Here is a 19,227-nt window from a genome sequence, read left to right as displayed (position 1 = left end):
AGCAGTCAGCTGAAACTAATAACCCAGCATCAGGGATAGCGTAACATTAACAATCTAAGGGTGTGGGGGCATCGTAACTCACAATTGTTAATGCATTGAGGAAAGGTTATAATTTGCTCTAACTAAAAATTGACTTTATATTGTAGGCATGACAAATATTTTGGCATTGCAAATAATTAAATTTTTAATAAAAGTATAAGCACAGTTTCTAATTGTTATTTGTAAGGAGTTCTTTATTTAACAAGCAACTAGTAAAGAATGACTAAAATGAGATCAAAATATAGTCCATGTACACACACATCCCAGATAGACACAAATCTCCATGTGCCTATTAATAATAAAAAGTACAGGTTTTTTAAAACCTTCACAATGCTAAAAATTTTAAAACCTCCAAAATGTTAAAATTAGACATGCAGTTCTTGACTGCCCTGAGCGGACAGTTAGAATCATTATAAATGCCTCAAGAGGCCTCAGTGGTAAAATTGAGCACTTCACTGAAAACACACAAGCCTTCCCCCAGAAGTTTCGTCACTTCTTGACTTACAGAAAACTGCATCCTTGAGTGGGAGATTTTCTGCAGCTCACTGCTGCCACTTTGCTGTGCAAAACTAATTCTCCACCTGTATTCCTGTGATTTTTCTCTATGGAAGGAAAACAGCAAGAATATAATGGCCTCTGCCCAGTTCTAGAACAAAAGCTCTTAGCAAAGATGTGACACACTGGTTATGGGCAAACACTTTTTAACAGCTCTCATCATCCTTCAGCCTCCATTTGTCCAAATGTCATCAGGTTTTCTCTGTTCTTTAAGAAAATGCAACTATCACTGTGGTTTGGTTCCCTACTAGGAAGCAGAAATATCTTTTCTTTCCCATTGGAGCTATAGTATATTGTGCCTGTGTGAGCAGACTGTTGTCTTTTTTGTGCGGAAGGGTTGCACAAATTGACTACCACGTGTACATCTGTATCATATTAGAGGTGCTGGGAGCACATGAGTGTTTATGCTTTATCACCATTCCCAGGGAGGAGAATGCCTGCTTGCCCTGCGACAGGAGTCCCCAACGTGGCATGCATGGTCACTAAATGTTTCTGCAGAGACCTTCCTCAGTGCCACAATCCCCCCTCCTGCCCTTTCCCCTGTTGAAATTGGACTTGGAAGAAGCATTCAGTTGAAGTCAATAAAATAGGTTGTGTGTTCTTGGTTGGAGGGTGTGTGTGGTGTCTGTGAATGTTTCTTCAATTTGTAAATGTAGCTACAGTCTGTAAAAGGTGGGCAATTACTGATCAATATTTAGCTCCCCCTGCTAGATAGGTACTAAGATTTTCTAGCCCTTCCTTTTGGTGTCTGCCATGATGGATGAGTCCTATCTGTCCCCACAAGTTTTTGTCTGCTCTGCTTAGCACTTCTTACACCATCACAAAAACTCATTTTTCTCTTGTTACCACAGCAAACTGAGCTGGGGGGTGGGTTAGCATCTAACCCCTAGCCCTTTGGCTCTAGGCTCTTAACAGAGAACAAGCCCCAATGTTCCATATAATACAGCAGCCTTCACTAGCTAGTTCACTCATGAACCCTGCTCCCCCCTGTGCTGGCTGTCTCTTCTTGAAGATCTGTGTTCTAGAGAGGGGCATATAATGCTTTAATAACATCTAATATAATTAGATAAATTGATTAAGCTTTAATTGGACAATTAAGCTTTTTAATACCTTTGATAAGTGTTCCATAGCAGCCTGATGAGCAGAGCTACCAGTTGACAGCAAATACATTTATTTTGTTTTTTTAGATCAGGAGGGCTCAGTTGTTAACAGATGGTATATGGTTAACAGATGCTATGCGGCAATATGAATTATGTTCCATGTAGATTAAAAAGAAAACTGAATTCCAAGAGTGTTTAATTCATAAAGCTTCATAGTAAGAGGTCAAGTTGGGTGACTGTAATGGTCCTCCTTTGACCATTAAGCTTTTCAACTGTAATCTGAAAACGATTAGGTAATGCAGCCCAAAAGTATAGTTGAGAGTGTAGCGTTTTTGTTTTTCTCCCTTGTATGAGGATCAAAACAAGCTAAATTTTTAGAGCCGGATAAGAACATTATTGGGAGATTTGACAGCAAATTCAGCAGCACGTTTCTTCTTTTACAGACTCATCATAAGCTGTAGCAGTCAAGAGAATGATGAGCATTATTTGTAGCTAAAACATAATGGTGTCTTTTGATGAAATGGGGCAGAACCAGACACCTCCGCCATTTTTTGGGAAACCTCCACCCCATCTCTTTTACTGTATTTATTCAAATGTAATGCACACCTTATTTTGGACAAATTACTTCGTGAAAATTAGGGTGTGCATTAGATTTTATGTCGCCAGCAAATACTTTTTTGGTTTCAAGGTTTTGAAAATTGAGGTGCACATTAGATCCACATAAATACAGTATTTCTATCATTGGCTTGAAGACATTTTAAGCTAGTCCCAATATTTCCTATGGCAAGTGAGCTCAAAGTGGAAGGGGACCTTCCACTCATTTCCAGGTTGCACAAGGGCCCACTCCATGCCACAGTTTGTTCTTAGATGTAGACGAGAGGCACCAGTGCAGTACTTCCAGAAGTCATGGCTGTGATAGAATCGCAACATGGTAAATAGTGTTACAGGCCACCCCAGTCTCTGCTGAGTGGTAGCAAAATTCCAGAGATCTCGTTTGGCACTTAACCATGGTTTATGTTCTGTGGGAATATGACACAGCAGAGACTGTTGTGTCTTTATGAAATGTGGTTTATTTTACACATATTTACAAGCTGAGTTTTGATGGAGGGAGTGCAGAACATTTACACCCTGAGTGTTTCTCTCTTTGCTCTTCCCATAGCTTCAGCAAGCTTGGGTCTAAAGCAGCAGCCAGTCATGTCCCCTTCCCAGTCTCTGAGTGCAGCCTCTCAGCCAGCATGCATTGAATTCTGGTGCCTCCTTTCTCCTTCCCAAAAACTCTTGCCCCAAAACCTCATTATAAATGGACATATTTTTTTCTGTGGTGACATCACCCCCCCCCCCATTACTCTGGCAACCTCTGCCTCCATGTTGCTATTGTCCTGTGCCCGGCTGATGGCTCCCATTATCAAACAAACCATTATTAGCCTTTTGTGTCTTCAGCGACTGCCCCCCCCCCTTGCCACCACATAGAGTCATCACCAGGTTGGCCTCATGATGAAGCTAGTTGGTGTTATTTCCAACCCTTGCTAAATTCATTAATTTATGAGTTTGCTCAAGTTCTTGACTGAATGTAGCAATTATGGGGGTTCCCCCCCCCCAATCATAGCAATAGCTTACCAATGCCTGGGTGTTTGTGTTGTCATCAGCTGGTTTGTGAATGGTCACTGTAGTGATTTTACCTACATTATTAAACATTGGATTGTATCCCATGTAGCACAAAGTGCATGTTCCATCAGTGCACGGATTTCTGTTTACACACCAGAGCACCCTCCACACCTGCACACTCCTTAAATCTGTTCTAGGGGTTACCACAACTCTCTGGAGCAATTTCACTCTGGAGGATGTGGGGTCTGCACAGGAGGGAAGAGAGGGGAGAAAATTCCATTGAGTAAGCGGAAATCCCTGTGCCGATGGGATGTGTTAGTTGAATATTGCCCGTGAAGTAGTTTTCTTTTCTAAAATGTCCTGTGTTCCTCTGATGAAGGGCAGCATAGAAATTAAATAATGTACTTCCCTTTGACCTCACCTAACAATGTGTATATACCAGCCAGCGCGCGCTCTCTCGCTCTCTCTCTCTTTCTCTCTCTCTCCCTCTTCTCTTTTTCCACCTAACTATGTGCATATACCTAACAACTTAAAGCTTCATGCACCTGACGAACTGGAGTCTAGTCTATGAAAACCTATGCTATATTATTTATTATTATTATTATTATTATTAGTTGCAGCAAGAGCAAAGAAGAATCTTGCAATAGGTGAGCATAGCTACCCACCTGGCATTCTGAAGAGACGGAAAAGCTTTCCTTTCAAGAAAGGCAAATAATACTTTGTGATGCCAAAAGAAAATCTGTCCAACTCAACTGCTGTTGGGTTTGATTAGTGACAAGTGGAAACAGCTGGGCAACTGTCCAGCTGGATGTGGCTGATAAAAGAAATATGTCTGGAAAATCAGGAGTGATCACTTGAACATTGTCATATAATTGCCTTTTCCACACATGCTTCTGGTGATAATGGATATGTATACAGTACTCAGATGCTGGTGTCAGTGAAAGCTGTTTTAAAGGCTGAAGCTGCAGAAATACAGATGTATTTCTGGGAACATCATCTGTGCATTTCCTACTGAAAGCAGTGGAACCTATTCTAGATTCCCTGCTTTTCCTCTGGATAAGGGATGGTGACTTCCAATAATTTCAGTGGGGTTTGGATGGACAGTTGCCCAGTACGTACTATACAAGAATCAAACCCAACCACAAAAATTATCCTGTTTTTACAGCTTGGCAACTGACCTAGTTGTTAATATAATGCCCCATGGACCATGTTTCAAGTGGGAATACAGTGGCTGGAGATGAAGGTTCCTTGACATCAGGGAAGAAGCATTTGTGGATTTGTTCAGCCAGCCAGTTAAAAACCACAAGGGATTTGACCGCTAATGCTGATGCAGATTCACACGTGGATATCTCTGTGTTAATTATCAAGTCTCTTGGCAGACACAGCTGCTGCTCTGCTTCCACTTCAGTGTAATTAATCATCCGGCCTGAATCAAAGGAAAAAGCAGCTGCTTTTGCCCTCATTAGCTGGAGAAAAACTGGAAACTTCTGTGTCCAAAAGACTCTTATCCTGCAAGAAGGCAAAAAATATTTGCCTTTATCCATTTCCTCACGGCACTGTGAAAAAAAACATTTTTTTGACCTTAATAAATATACAGGACCATACTAATATACAGGACCATACTAAGTTCTGTAAGCAATGCCAACATCTTCATGGGTAGTCACTAAGTTACTAGTTACTAGAAGAATAAAGTGCACTCTGGCCTAGCATGGTTCCTGTTTGAAAATTTGAAAGGAGAAAAATAATTACTTTGTTCTGTGCAGACTGTTGTCTGTTTTTTTGCAGATCTGGGAGAAGGGAACACTGATCACAGAACGTTGGATTAGTTGTCTGTCTTCCTTGATGCAGTGGTCAATTTTTAGTTGTGGTGACCATGGAGATGAGCAGTGTCTAGATGTTTCCAGTTAGGGGTACTTTTTGCAGGACCACTGGCTCCTCTCTGGGAGGGGAGTCACTTTTGGTTTCAGGCTAGGGCATTCCTATTTACATACTGTACCTCATAAAGATTATTCTCGTTAAGAATTGTTCAAAATGTTGATGCATATGGAGGTACCAATGGTTTGAAAGATCCCGAAGTTGATTTAGCTGGAAAAGGTAAATGCAAGTTTCCTTTTAAATGCTTCTCCCCTTTAAGTATTTTCTAAATAGCCATCTTAGAGACTAACAGACTCTAGAGACTAACAGTTGTCACTTGGAGCTTAATTTGGCCCAAATCAATCTTGGTATCACATGCTGTTATTCCCCCCCCCCCCCAAGTTTCCACTTTGAAATGTGTTTCTGCCTCTGTGCATTTACCCTCTATGATATGGGCATATGTCAGTTGTCATTGTTGCTCCTTAGGACACCAGAGAGATGGAAGGGCACTGACCCATCTCTAGTTGGGAATGCCCCCCTCTAGCTAGTGACCTTATGAACAGTGTCCTATGTTTCAAGGGATAGAGGTTTAAATGACCAGCTTCCACCTCCCTGCTCCCCACCCCCTATTATTAGGAAGTGTTGGACTATAACCCTATTCAGTTATTTTATTCTGTTTTGAAACAACTTGTGGGAGTGTATGTTCATGCCTGTATTGACCTTCAGTGTTCCTGTTCTTGGCTGCTCCACACCTAAGTGTCACATGTTGAATGGGAAGGTCTGAAGAAGAGGCAGTGCTTGGTACTTAAAGCACCCAGAGCACAGTGACAGGGTCTGCCAGGATGCTGATAAGTATGCACCAGGGGAAGAGGGGCTGGAGTCTGACTCAGGAGAGGGGGTTAGTGTGGCCCTTGGGGACCTGTACTGCTGGAGCCTGGAGGTAAGCAGAGGCAGAGAAGCTGGAGGAATAGCTGAGAGAAGTGGCAGGCCAGGCAAGTGAAGGGCTGGAGGCTTTCCCACCCTCTTGCGCACAACTGTCTCCCAGAACCAGGAGAGGATTGAAGCAGGAAGAGCAGGAGCAGCTTCCACGCAGGCATAGTCTCTGGCTACAGTGTTCACAGCATGCCGGAAGAAGGTACCATACATAAACTAGTGGAGGGGGAGTGGTCTCCAGTTGCTGCTCCATAGACTGAGGACCTGGGTATAACTGCCTAGGCGCTACATTGCTGTGCTTAGGTCTCCAGAGCTGTAGAAGTGACTGTGTTATCTTTGACAGTAAAGAGTTAACTTTCTTCTGTCTGCATTCATTGGCTGGGAAGCACCCGTGACACACAGGCCCTTAACACAAATGTGTAAATCCTAATTTATATGTCTAAATGTCTCTGGGAAATTAAGATAGTAGCCCCCATATAAGCAAAGTAAAATAAAAATAAAAAGATGGGAGGGGCAGGAGACCTGGGGTTTGGGCTCCACTGAACAACTCCTGAATGTGGATTCTAAGAGCATGTGGTTGAATTCACTTAGCAACTTCCCTGTAATTGGGAGCCTTGTGGTGGTAGGGTTCCCTATCATGAGGATGCTCCTGAGCCCCCCCCCCCCCCCCGCAACCTGCACTATACATTAAAGCTATATTGTACCATTTTAAACAGTTGTGGTTCCCCATCCCCTTGAGTGCTGGCTGCTAAGGGTGCTGAGAGTTATTAGGAAATCCTTATTCCCCTTACAGAGCTGCAGTTTTTAGAGTGGTTTAACAGTCTCTCTTTCCTTGGAATTCTGGGAATGGTTTCCCTGTGACAGGACAAGGTGTATATGGGGGAGGGGGGAGATATGTGCAAAGGGGATGGGCCTTAATTAGCCTCGGAATCTGTTAAATTTAAAATATGGCAGTGGGTCTGCCTTCTGGTTCCAGAAGGTGGCAATGTGGCCCATGCTGAAAAACTAAGCAAGGAAAACCAAGCCTTATTATTTCCCATTTAACATAGACCTGCTAAATACTGTGCCATGACTGTCATATAAAGTAAATCTGTTTTTAAACTCCCAGTTCTAAATGTTTTTTTTCTAATTCTGTTCAGAGCTGAAATAATGCTTCAGATTTGAAACACTTTAGCTAGATTGTAACTGTACTTTTTAGTAGAAAAGTTAGTTAAAAACGGATGTATAATTCAAGAGCTACAGGGTTTTGCCACATCATCTTCTGAATGTTAAAATCAAAAGTATTACAGAGGAAAGCTTTTTCAAACTGATAGCTGGTGGCAAAACTACAAATAAAGCTCATTTTCACAGCATAGTGATTGAAAGTGGTAGAATGAAAGCATAAAACAAGACTGGAAGTTAGATTATACTGCTCTGGTTCCTAGGTCACACTAAGCAGGAGGGGGATGTTTGGCCTTCCAGATGTTGTTGAACATCAACTCCCATCAGGCCCAGCAAGTATTGCTAATGTCCAGGATGATGGCAGCTGCAGTTTAGCATCTGGAGGGCCAAATGTTCCCCAGTCCTGTGCTAAGCTGCAACTTGGCTTAGTGTGACTATGAGCTCCCAAAAAGGAGCTCACAGCCACTTTAGTTCTTCCAGTCATTTTGGTGTGGTACCATGCTGAACTAAGCCTAAACAAACCTTGGTTATATCTTGTGGTTAGTCTGGAGATAACACTACTATGAGCCTGTGTTTGGACAATAAGCTAACCCAAGCCATTGCTTATCTCAGTACATTGCAGCAGCAAAATGTCCAGGGAGAAGCGGCTGTGATCTTCTCCCCAGGTCATAAATTACAGATGCCCTGTGAAATTAGGCTGCTGATTTAATATGGAAAGGAATTATTTATATAGAGAAACTAGGCTATGCATTTTAATATGTTTCATTTTAAATAAAGAGACTTCCTTTCTGTCGCCCATGGAATGTACATTCTTGTGTAGCTGGTGTAACATGCTCTGAATTAAAGAAAATGTGAAGACGAGCTCCTTTACTTCTTAAAAAGGTAAAGGTAAAGGTAAAGGTACCCCTGCCCGTACGGACCAGTCTTGACAGACTCTAGGGTTGTGCGCCCATCTCACTCTAGAGGCCGGGAGCCAGTGCTGTCCGCAGACACTTCCGGGTCATGTGGCCAGCGTGTCAAAGCTGCTCTGGCGAGCCAGCACCAGCGCAGCACACGAAAACGCCGTTTACATTCCCGCTATAAAGCGGTACCTATTTATCTACTTGCACTTAAGGGTGCTTTCGAACTGCTAGGTGGGCAGGAGCTGGGACCGAACGACGGGAGCTCACCCCGCCGCGGGGATTCGAACCGCCGACCATGCGATCCGGCAGGTTCTAGGCGCTGAGGTTTTACCCACAGTGCCACCCGCGTCCCTCCCTTTACTTCTTACCCAGACACAAAAGGAACAGTGAGAGTTAGCTCTGAGAATGCAGAGGTGGAATGGAACGGTAGAATATGCAGCAACTTTGTGCATATTTTCTGCATAAAGTATTGCCAAATAGGGCTGAGCACTGTGGGTTAAATAGGGAGTAGCTGAATATTTTGAAACTATGATGAATAACATTGGTATTAGTGGGATAAATAATGGCTGAACAATCATGTATAGAACTTCACAGTACAAGAAGTCAGCATCCTGATAGCAAAATTCCTATTGTTGGCACACTGTGTAGTTCTTTCTACAATACCCTTCCATTCCAGAGAGCTGACAGAATGTTCTCTTGCCTGGTTAACTATTGATTGCTATTGTTAATGTTTGGTGGCATGATTTATGTGGCCAGCCAGAGTCCCTTGTTCTTCCTGTAGCAAACAATAAACAACTGTAGCTTGTAAGTGCTGACCTCCAAAAAATGCAAATAGGCATATTCCATTTAGCATGTGAGTTTTTAAAGAAGAGGAGTAATGGGCAGCAAACTTTGATTTTTTAAAAAGAGAGGGAACAAGAATCCTTCATAATCTTTAGGACTTTTTCTTTTTTACCTGAATTTTTACTGTGTCCTATAGTTAGGGGTTAGGTTGACATAAAATATACTAAGAGCATTAGCACAATTAGGAAGTAAATCACTGAGAATTGTCATAAATAGCAAGCTCATGTAAAACAGCAAAGGGTGCTACTATTACTCATTGGAATCTGATTAAGATCAAGGATTTCTGAGTGTACAAAATAAGGACAAATTATGTGAACTGATAGGTTTTGGATAAATACAGAAAAAGGTCTGGTGGCCTGGAACACTGAAGCCTTCTTTCATGCCATCGCCATTATTGGGGTACTAAGATAGTCCTGTAATGGGTCCCATCATTCCTCCTGATCTAGCTTTCACTATGGGTTCTTCTGGACTATTGTGGTGTGATCAGCCACCAACTGTGCTCATCTATTGACTGTTGTCTGCTTAAAGGGCCAATTCTGTAACTGAAGAGATGGGGGTTTCCTTTTGGATTGCTTCCACGTATCTTGAACCAGTTACGTTGCCATGTCTGTTGATTTCTAAATGGACTCTGATGCATGGTGTACTGAAATGTTGTTTCTAGCTTAAAAGTGGTTAGCTTGACAATATGTTTTTCATTTCCCATGGGGGCCTCCTGACTATTTGGTGGCAAAACTACATAGCATAATTATCTGGAAAGTTTTGACTATGGGGGCTCCACCACTTGACGAACCCAAAGTACCCTTCTTCCATTCTTGGAAGAACAGATTTCACAGTACTTGAGCATAGTGAGGTGGAATTGGGAACCCAAGCAAAGACTGGTAAATGCTTGATCAGGCCCTTGCTGTCCCACTAGAGAGAGACATGGGGGCACTGGATGAGCTGTGGCTTCTCTGATTGGGCAAAGGCTGAGAATGACAGAAACACAGGACTGGACAGGCTTTTCAGAATCTCAGTGGTTTATAACTAACAGATGGAAAGGCTGATGTGAGCAACCAAGCAGGAGGAAAGAAGGTGGGATTTAAACAGCCATACCTAATCCTGGTTGGTAAAGGCAGCTAAGAAGGTTGTGCTTATTAGTCCATAAGCAAGCAGTCTGGAGAAAAGAGTGGGGGGTACTATCAGGGTCTGAGGGGTTTATGCAGGCAGAGTCATATGGTTGGGATTTTGATTTAGCTTGGGGAGGAAGTTTTTTTCTGGATATTTTATGCTTGGACAAAGGAATTGCCCACAAGGGTCAGACTAAAGTCCACCACAGCTTGGAATGGGTCCTCTCCCCTGTTTCCTAACCCTGGCAACTGATACTCAAAGACAGTCTAGCTCTGTACATGGAGGCTTATAGGAGCTGCCTTGTTGGATCACTCCAAGGTCTGCAGGGATAGACTATTTATTCCAAATCTCTCAGCACCTCTCTACCTCTGGTGGTTGGTAAAATTATCCTGCCATTTTTGCGTGCTCTGTATTTTATACTCTGCATTTCAGAAACAATGTAAAATAGTCTCTGTATTCTACTCTGTGTATTCAGCATGCACTGAAATAGGTATTAATTTTCTGCTATGGCTACACCCACTTTTCCATGTGCTACCTGGAAGGTTGCCTATGGGTCAGTGTGGCTCTTATCCTAGAAGGGGTTAGCTACCCCTCTGATAAAAGATGCTCCATAATGGTTGGTGTTTTGTTTTTTGTATTGAACCTTACCACAAAGACTCATCTTACACATTTTCCTGCAAAGGATCTTAGGGAGCAACAGTAGTAAACTGGGAGTACCGGTATTTGGTACTGAAGTGTTTTTCTTCACACTATACACAATTTATTGGTTAATCTAAGGAAGAAACCATTTCCTCCCCCAAATACACAAACTAGCTCAATCTACAATGTAGTGGAGGCTGCTTGGCAATTTTTATACAGCAAGTATGCCAAATCTGCCTGCTACTAGAAAAATGCTATATAAAGCTGTTAGCAGTTGCTACAGGCGCTGAAATACGATGGAAACCCAAAAATATTTTTGATAACACTATTTAGTATGCAGTATCCATGGAAACCTGAATCTTTCATATAGTACAAACTGAGATCTTCCAACTACGTTTAAATACTAGCAATATTTTCTGCATCTGATGATACATTTGCCAAATACAATTGGAGATTCATATTGAAAGCAGCTATTGGAATGCCTTTCACATCCCTTAACTAGGGCTGACTCTTATCACTGGACAATGACAATTCCACATTGAAATTTCAACAATATTGAGGAAATCCATTTTCATTCCACAAGTATAGATTACAAATTCCTGAGAGGGCTGAGCAAAAATGGGCTGCCAAAATTCACTTATGGGTGGCAAAATGGGGGTAATTTCTCAAATATTAAATAAAAATATTAAATATTAAATGAGGGGGGGAAAATAGCACATTTCTGAGAATGTCTGTTTCAAAATGTTGAATGGAACTCAATTGGTGGCTCATCTTGATGGATAGAGAAAGCAATGGCCTAAGATTAGGAAGACTGGGAGGAGTAGGATACAAGCTTGTTGCTTCCTTCAACAATACTGGAAAAAAAAAATTAATACTGGATCCAAAATTCATGGATGGTGAAACTGGGGAAGTTGTTTTGCTGAATATTTTGCTCTAATTCTAAGCTGTTGCTAGACATCCCTTCTCCCTGAAAGAGGGGCAGATTCAAATGTATCAAATAGAGAAAGAAACACCCCCTTCAAAAACCTAAAATTTATTTTGTGTAGGATTTTGCTTGCCACAGGCCAAATCATGTGTTCCATTTAGCTCATTACGGGGCATCGAAGTCAGAGGAAAATCCCCCAACAGATCATGGGGTTGGTCTGTAGCTTGGTGGTAGAATATCTGCACCACTTTGAGGTTTTTCCTACAATCAAGCAGATATAAATTTTATGAAATAAACTAAATAGATAATAAAAAATGCAAGAGGCCCCACGTTTAATCCCCTGCATCTACATGTAGGGTTGGAAAAGAACCCATTCTGAAACCGTTGAGAGCTGTTGGCAGTTAGTATAGACAGTAGTGAACCAGATGGACTCGGAAAAGGGGCAGCTTCCTATGTAAATGGAGCACTTGGGTTCCTTTATAGCTTTGCACTTTTATAATAAACTATTAACAATTGCTCTCTATTCTTCTACCTAGATTTTTCAAATGCAAGTTAACTACACTTACTAGAGAGAGAGAGAGAGAGAGAGATAGAGAGAGATAGAGAGAGAGAGAGAGAGAGAGAGAGAGAGAGAGAGAAACCACTCCAGTGTTTCTGGCAATAATTAATGTGTTGCTGAGCTTGGAAAATCCCTACACAGTGCCCAGAATAGGCACTGACAAATCCCAAGACATCATGTCCATGTATTCGGAGAAGCAGAAGATGTGACTGAAAGCCATTCTCTCTACTCCAGGCTAGTGCAGAAGAGCATTAGTGTAATAGCTTTTGGCAACCCATAGAAAGCACTCTGAAACTTCTGTTGGGTGCCTTGATCTCATGAAGGACTGTTGTTGTTCCAGTTACAGATAGGTAGCCGTGTTGGTCTGCCATAGTCAAAACAAAATAATAATAATAATAATAATAAATCCTTCCAGTAGCACCTTAAAGACCAACTAAGTTAGTTCTTGGTATGAGCTTTCGTGTGCATGCACGTGTGTATCTGAAGAAGTGTGCATGCACACGAAAGCTCATACCAAGAACTAACTTAGTTGGTCTTTAAGGTGCCACTGGAAGGAATTTTTTTTGTTTTGTTGTTGTTGTTGCTTTAAATCATGAACTCATTCATAAGAACTAGAGTTAAGGGGTGGCAAATAAGTCCTGTCTGTTTGCCATTAACTGATTGTACAATTAGAACCTCTATGATAACAGCTTCAAGCATAGCAGCTCTATGTTTTCCAGCTAAGGACCTCTGCGATGTGGGACATTTTGCAGCATGCTTCCTTTCGACAGCTTCTCAGAAGGTCCAAGTCACATTGGAGAGAGAACTATACTTTACAGCTTGTTCCCTCACTACTGTAGCTCTAGTTCTAGGGAATGGTAAGATGGGCACCTCCATGATGTAGAGCAGGCTTCCTCCAACTCGGCCCTCCAGATGTTTTGAGACTACAATTTCCATCATCCCTGACCACTGATCCTGCTAGCTAGGGATCATGGGAGTTGTAGACCAAAAACACCTGGAGGGCCAAGTTTGAGGAAGCCAGATGAAGAGCTTCATTTGAGACACAGACTGATGTACTCATGCCAGAGAGCTCCTGATCTTCCAACCCACACAATCCCATTTCCACAGATTTCTAAATTGCTACAAATATAATGTTATCTTTAAAGTTATATTCCCCTTCAAAAAAATTGTCATGGAAACCTCTGCAGCTATTTTTACTTGGATTTAATATTTTTGTAGATTGGGGCAGTTACGGTATCTTTCATGTAGCGTTGATTGTACTGCTCCTTGCGTCAGTTTTAAGGAAAAGCTTATTGTTTCTCTTTAGATTTAGGAATTAGTTGTAGAGAGAGTCCTTGGAAAGCATAGGAAGGCCATGGGTATGAATGAATACTGGGGTCACTTGCCACAGCGAGTATGTAACATAAGGGTAAACTGCAACTTGTTAAATTATTGTTTATATTTACCATTTGTCCTAGCTGGGGCCTCAGCCTAAGTCCCACAAACCCAAGTCTATCAAATTACGGTAAGCTTTTACCACTCTGGCCCAGGTCTTTATTGTTTCTTTTCAGCTGTATAGTACTTGGTTCCAAATGGAGGGGGTGGGGGGATAATAGCTCTGCAATGGAGACATGTGTTTATTCTAATTATACAACAAATAATTAAGTCTGAAAGCATTAACAGATTAATCAGTGTGATTAACCAATTAATGGCTTGATGTCAGATTAAAAGAGAGCTTTGACTAATTGGAGTCGGCCATTTTCTTCTCCCATTACCGTAGTAAGGACTTGTTTGGTTTTTTTAGGGAGTTGCTTCATCATTTCCTCCTGTCCAATAGGATTTGTTACAAGTAAAACTGGTTAAAATTGGTGAGCAGCATTGGTAGGGTAGGTGTGCCGTTAAATGGAGTTGCGGGTATCTAGAAGTATTTTGTCAAGGGATACGCTTTCAGGCTATATTCATGCACTAGTTTAGGTTTATGCATGCGACATCTTCTTGATATTTCCCCTGAGATTCGCTTGCCTAGGCAATAAGCCTGAAGCCTCTTGTCTCCTCGATTTGTGCTCCCCCCCCCCAATTTCTTACCTAGCTACTCTTCTAAATAGGACTTGCAAGGGGAACATTTTTCTGCACACTTGCATCTTTCCATCCTCTGCCCAGGTATGCAGGAGACATTATTGCGCCTTGAAGACACATTTCAGCCAGCCAGGCAGAATGAGGAGGCTATGGAGCAGAGCTGGTGAGGGGTGTGGGCTGGTGAAGGGCCAGCCAGAGGGACCTGGAGGCCACACTCAGATCTCAGGACTGGTTCCCCATGCCTGATACAGGGCTTAGATGGAAAGTTATATGGTTTTGTTTGCCCCAACCATGAAGGAAAGGGGGCGTGCCACAGCCTGGCTCCCTGGGAGACTACAGAAGCCCAATCAGCAGCTGCTCTTCTGTTCTTGTAATTGTGAGTGTAGCCCTATTCAGCCATTCTCCTACATGTATTTCTTATTGCATGAGGGAGGAGGGTGGGCATGTGTTCTGTGACCTCGCCCCCTCCGTCACATAGCTGCTTTCATTGGTTCAGCAACCTGAACTTATATAGTGGGGAGTCTTCCCTACCTGTGTGGGCTATCTGGACAATTTAAACCCCTTGAAGATTGGCACACGCCTGCTCTTCCCCGTCCGCTGAGGTGATTGGAATCAGCTGAAAAAGGCCTCTTTCTAGCTACAATTCTTGTTATCATGGGGCAGGCTTTGCCCTTCCAGGCCTGCATTTCCATCTCCCTGTGGCAAAGCTCAAACGGCTGCACCTGTTTCTCATTGTGCTGCTCTTTTTCTTTGGGCTTTTAGGCAACACATGGGGGTTGCTTTCTGTTAGCTTGCTCGTGTAATTTCCAGTTTTCCTGATCCAAATGGCATCCTTTCTCCCCCAAAGCCTTCTTTCCCTCACAGGGACATGTTGTGTTGTCAGCATTATTGTTACAGAATCACTGTGCAATAGTGGGACTAAGTCTTTCTCTTGGAGGGGTTGTTACCCATGGACTTTCTCCCAGCTATTTAGGCTGTTGAATTGGTTGGCTGTTGTGACTCAGATGGCAGCCTTTCCTTCTCTGGCTATATACACACACGCACCACCCAACAAGAATCCTGAGAATGGTGGTTTACCCCTCAAAGAGTTGCAATTCCAAGCACCCTTAACAAATTAAAGTTTCCATGATTCTTTGGGTGGGGGCTATATATATGGTTTGTATTCAGTCTCAGTGTGACTCCATGTGTTTCTTCGGCAAGAGGTTGTTCTGCTTCTGTCTGTTTTGTTTGGACTGCCTTGGTGGATCTGAACACCTGCCTCAGGGGAACCTTTGGACCTCACAGCACATCTAGCCAGTGAGCCATGACATTAACTGTTCAGGAGGCGGTGCTAGGGAAGCTTTCTGGTAACTGGCCAGTGTGTGCTGTGGATTATGTGTGCAATTTAGCATACGGGAAATTGCCAACTGATCCAAGATCTAGAATGAGTGTTAGGGGGAAATTTAATAATGTTGGCTACTAAGTGGGCTGTTGTTTTTCAGCTGGAGGTGGTTTTCACGTGTTCATAGATGCACAATTTCAGCACAAACACTCACAACCCATATATAAATTGTCATTATCTCTGTTGTCCAAGTGGAACTAGGAGGAAGATCAACTTAAGTGCCATAATCCAAAAGAATGGCCCTTGTATGAATCCCCCCTCCCCCGCTTTAGCACTACAACCTTCTGGACAAGCTGCAGGGGAATGAAAACACTGGAAGATCTGGTATAATGCCAGGACTCTGGGATGTCAGATTAAATTAGGTTGCTATTGCTAGTGGGGTTTTGTGCCTGTGGTGACTAAACTCATCTATCATGTCTAGAAAATATACCTTATGAGTGAGGAAACCCCATTCCACTGCTCCGATTTTTCAAAGCTTCCTTTCCAATGCTAAGCCGCACCACATTACAGTATCACAGGGGGTCTCTTCATGCCAATGGCAAAAAGATGGATTTCCAGAATGAGGAATTTAAAGTTTCTCCCATGTTCCAGAAATACTTTTTCTGACTTTTCCAGCTTCTTTTGAAAAATAATAACTTCTGGCTTATCATTAAGGTAATTTAACTAAGACATTAAGTTCCACTGAAGGCGTGGAGAAAATGGATCCACTCAACTCAGCTTCCATCTACTAAAATTCTCAGTTGCCCTGAAGGAGCGTCTCCACCCCCATCGTTCAGCCCGGACACTGAGATCCAGCGCCGAGGGCCTTCTGGCGGTTCCCTCATTGCGAGAAGTGAGGCTACAGGGAACCAGACAGAGGGCCTTCTCGGTAGTGGCGTCCGCCCTGTGGAACGCCCTCCCATCAGATGTCAAAGAGATAAATAATTACCTGACATTCAGAAGACATCTTAAGGCAGCCCTGTTCAGGGAAGTTTTTAATATGTAATGCTGTACTGTTTTTAACACTGATTGGGAGCCGCCCAGAGTGGCTGGGGAAACTCAGCCAGATGGGCGGGGTATAAATAATAAATTATTATTATTATTATTATTATTATTATTATTATTATTATTACCCAGAATGTCAATCCATTTGGGGCACAAGCAGAGAAATATTTTGGATCTGTGTGGTCAGGAAAATGTGTGTCCATATCTTTTGCTCCCATTGAATTTCTTTCTGTTAAAAGGAACTATTAAGGTCCAGATCATATATGGGTGTGTGTAAGGTATAGGGAAGAAAAAATGCAGGTATCTATATCAAAATATCCAAATAATGGTCTGATTTGTACATCATTTTAAAGTGCAGTTTGTAATTAAATTTTGGCTTAATGTGAACAAGCAGAGTGCTGCTCAAAAGACCATACTTCTTTCCTTCTCCACTTCCTTCTTCAGTGCTACTGGGAAGAAACAAACCATGCTGTTACATGCAAACCAGAGCTGTTGTTTTGTTCCTCTTATAACTAACCATGATGGTAAGCTAGGGTTTGTTCTTGGCTTAACTTGGTGCACTAAAGAAAGAATCTGCAGAGGAGTAAAGCTCCAATTCTATATATTGGGTGGTCAGATGAAATATAAACTTTGGGTTCAGAGTGATGTGCTAACCAGGCCTTTAGAGTTAGGGAGCTTAAGCCCTTTGAAACTGGGGGCCTACTTATGTGTTCTTAATAGGATATGAATGAGAACAAGTTTTGGGCCCTGAAGAAGCAGGGAAGTACCTGAACTAGGATGGTGCCTGTGACAATCACTAGCCATAAATGTGAACCTGGAGGCCACATTTGTGTACTCTTCTGTTGAAATTAATGTGATGATGTTTTCATGGAATTTATTTGTGTGCATGCCACACACCCCTACCTTATAGCTGCACAACACTATTGCTGAAAGGCTCCTGTGCTGTTCGTAGAAAAAAATGGCCTGGGGTGGTAATGAAGAGAGTGCCATTGACTGCTCTTTGTTGATAAAACTGACTTCTTTATGCCCTTCTCAGTTTACTAATTCCTTCTGTAGGATTGTTTCTCCACCCTCAATGATGGCTGCCTCTGGTATGTGGCACTTCACCCCTACAGCTGGGCAAGCTGGTCTTTAAAAGCTTGTTCCAATAAAGATGCCAGAATTATTCCATGGATCAGCTGTTTGATGGTACAAGTGCCAGCCCCCTCCCCCAGGAACAAATATATTTGCTCCCTGTTGAGCTCTCACTCTTTTGGCTTGGCGCCTGGAACGCAGAATCTGGTGCCAAAGCATGCCACTTGGTTCCAGCATTCACTTTTCTTGTTGTTGTTCTAATTAATAACTCTGCACATTAGAACAGTTAACAAACCTTTTTTTTTTTTTTTTTTAGTATCTTTTAAATAATTTTTATGAAAGCATAAAAAGAAAAATGAACAGATGAAGAATTGGAAACATGCTATGACAAGGGTGTGACATACCTTGGAGTTCTTAAGAGAGGTTTTACCCCTCTTTCTTTTTTATTTTTTCATTTTTTTCATTTTATTTTGCAATGTTACATTCAGTTACACCTTTTAACATTCTTTACAATACATACTGTACATATATGTACATATATGTCTATATATATCTATATATACCGGTAAATCTATCTATTCTTCTTATTTGTACTTTTGTCACAAAAGTCTTACCCCTCTTTCTACCCCGGCACCCCTTAGGAAGACCAATTTAACTGAAAATCTAAGTGCCCAATTTTATCACTAGGATTAAACCCACAATAGATTAGCCCAGTGGATCGTCAGCTGCCACTGCCTGCTGAATGGCGTGCTATAGGACTCCATTGCAGCTTGGCTAGCAGATCCAAGACAAGGATGTAGAGTGAGCTAGTACAGATTCTTCAGAATCTCCTGGGATCAAACTACACCAGCTTGTACTCAGACCAAACAGTAAACTCATTGTACACGGTGGATACATTTCCAAATAGAGTCACACAAGTTTGCACTGAATGTCATGAAAAATTACATTTCTGGGATGAAAGTGTTTTGTCTCCTGACTGTGCTTTAATACCTACAAATATATACAGTACAGTACTTCTAGTGTAATGTTTGGGTTTATTCACACATTGAAACACTTGTAGCTAATGTGTAGCAACCCAGTTCCTTGATCCTGTCTATAGGGTGGATAAGTGAAAAAGAAGACCTAGCCACTACAACTTAAGTAGCAGAGGGAATTTCAGCAGGTGTAGGTTGCATAACATTAAAGATGCAAGAGTTTTATATCTTCTCACCTGGCCACCCTACCTGCTGTTGGTTTCTGCTTTCCTTCACTGTGCAGCGAAAGGGCTTGTCACGAGACAGGTGTTTACATTCCACAGTCTGTACTGTTGGAGTTTCTCACGGGAAAGGGAGACTGGATGTGACGTACACTGGTTTCCTGTTTTTCACTGTGTGATTCTCTCCAAGCTGTCGAGGAGAGAGGATGCATTCTCTGCTCCGGCAGAGGCAAGATGTCTTTCTGTAATATATCAGCTTTGAACTGTAAATAAAGCAATATAGAGTATGTAGTACGTACTCCTCATCCTTCCGCTG

The 19,227-nt window shown here is 42.2% G+C and overlaps 1 protein-coding gene across 2 annotated transcripts in view; it reads left to right on the top strand.

Moving 5' to 3' along the window:
* ABLIM1 (actin binding LIM protein 1) overlaps positions 1 to 19,227 on the top strand; it is a 216,647-nt gene that overhangs the window by 23,816 nt on the left and 173,604 nt on the right. The gene's annotated exons all lie outside the window — the stretch shown is intronic.

The sequence above is a fragment of the Podarcis muralis genome, chromosome 6 (genome assembly GCF_964188315.1).
Source record: "Podarcis muralis chromosome 6, rPodMur119.hap1.1, whole genome shotgun sequence".
In the NCBI taxonomy this organism is placed as follows: domain Eukaryota; kingdom Metazoa; phylum Chordata; class Lepidosauria; order Squamata; family Lacertidae; genus Podarcis; species Podarcis muralis.
This window is presented reverse-complemented; position numbering and strand designations above follow the sequence as displayed.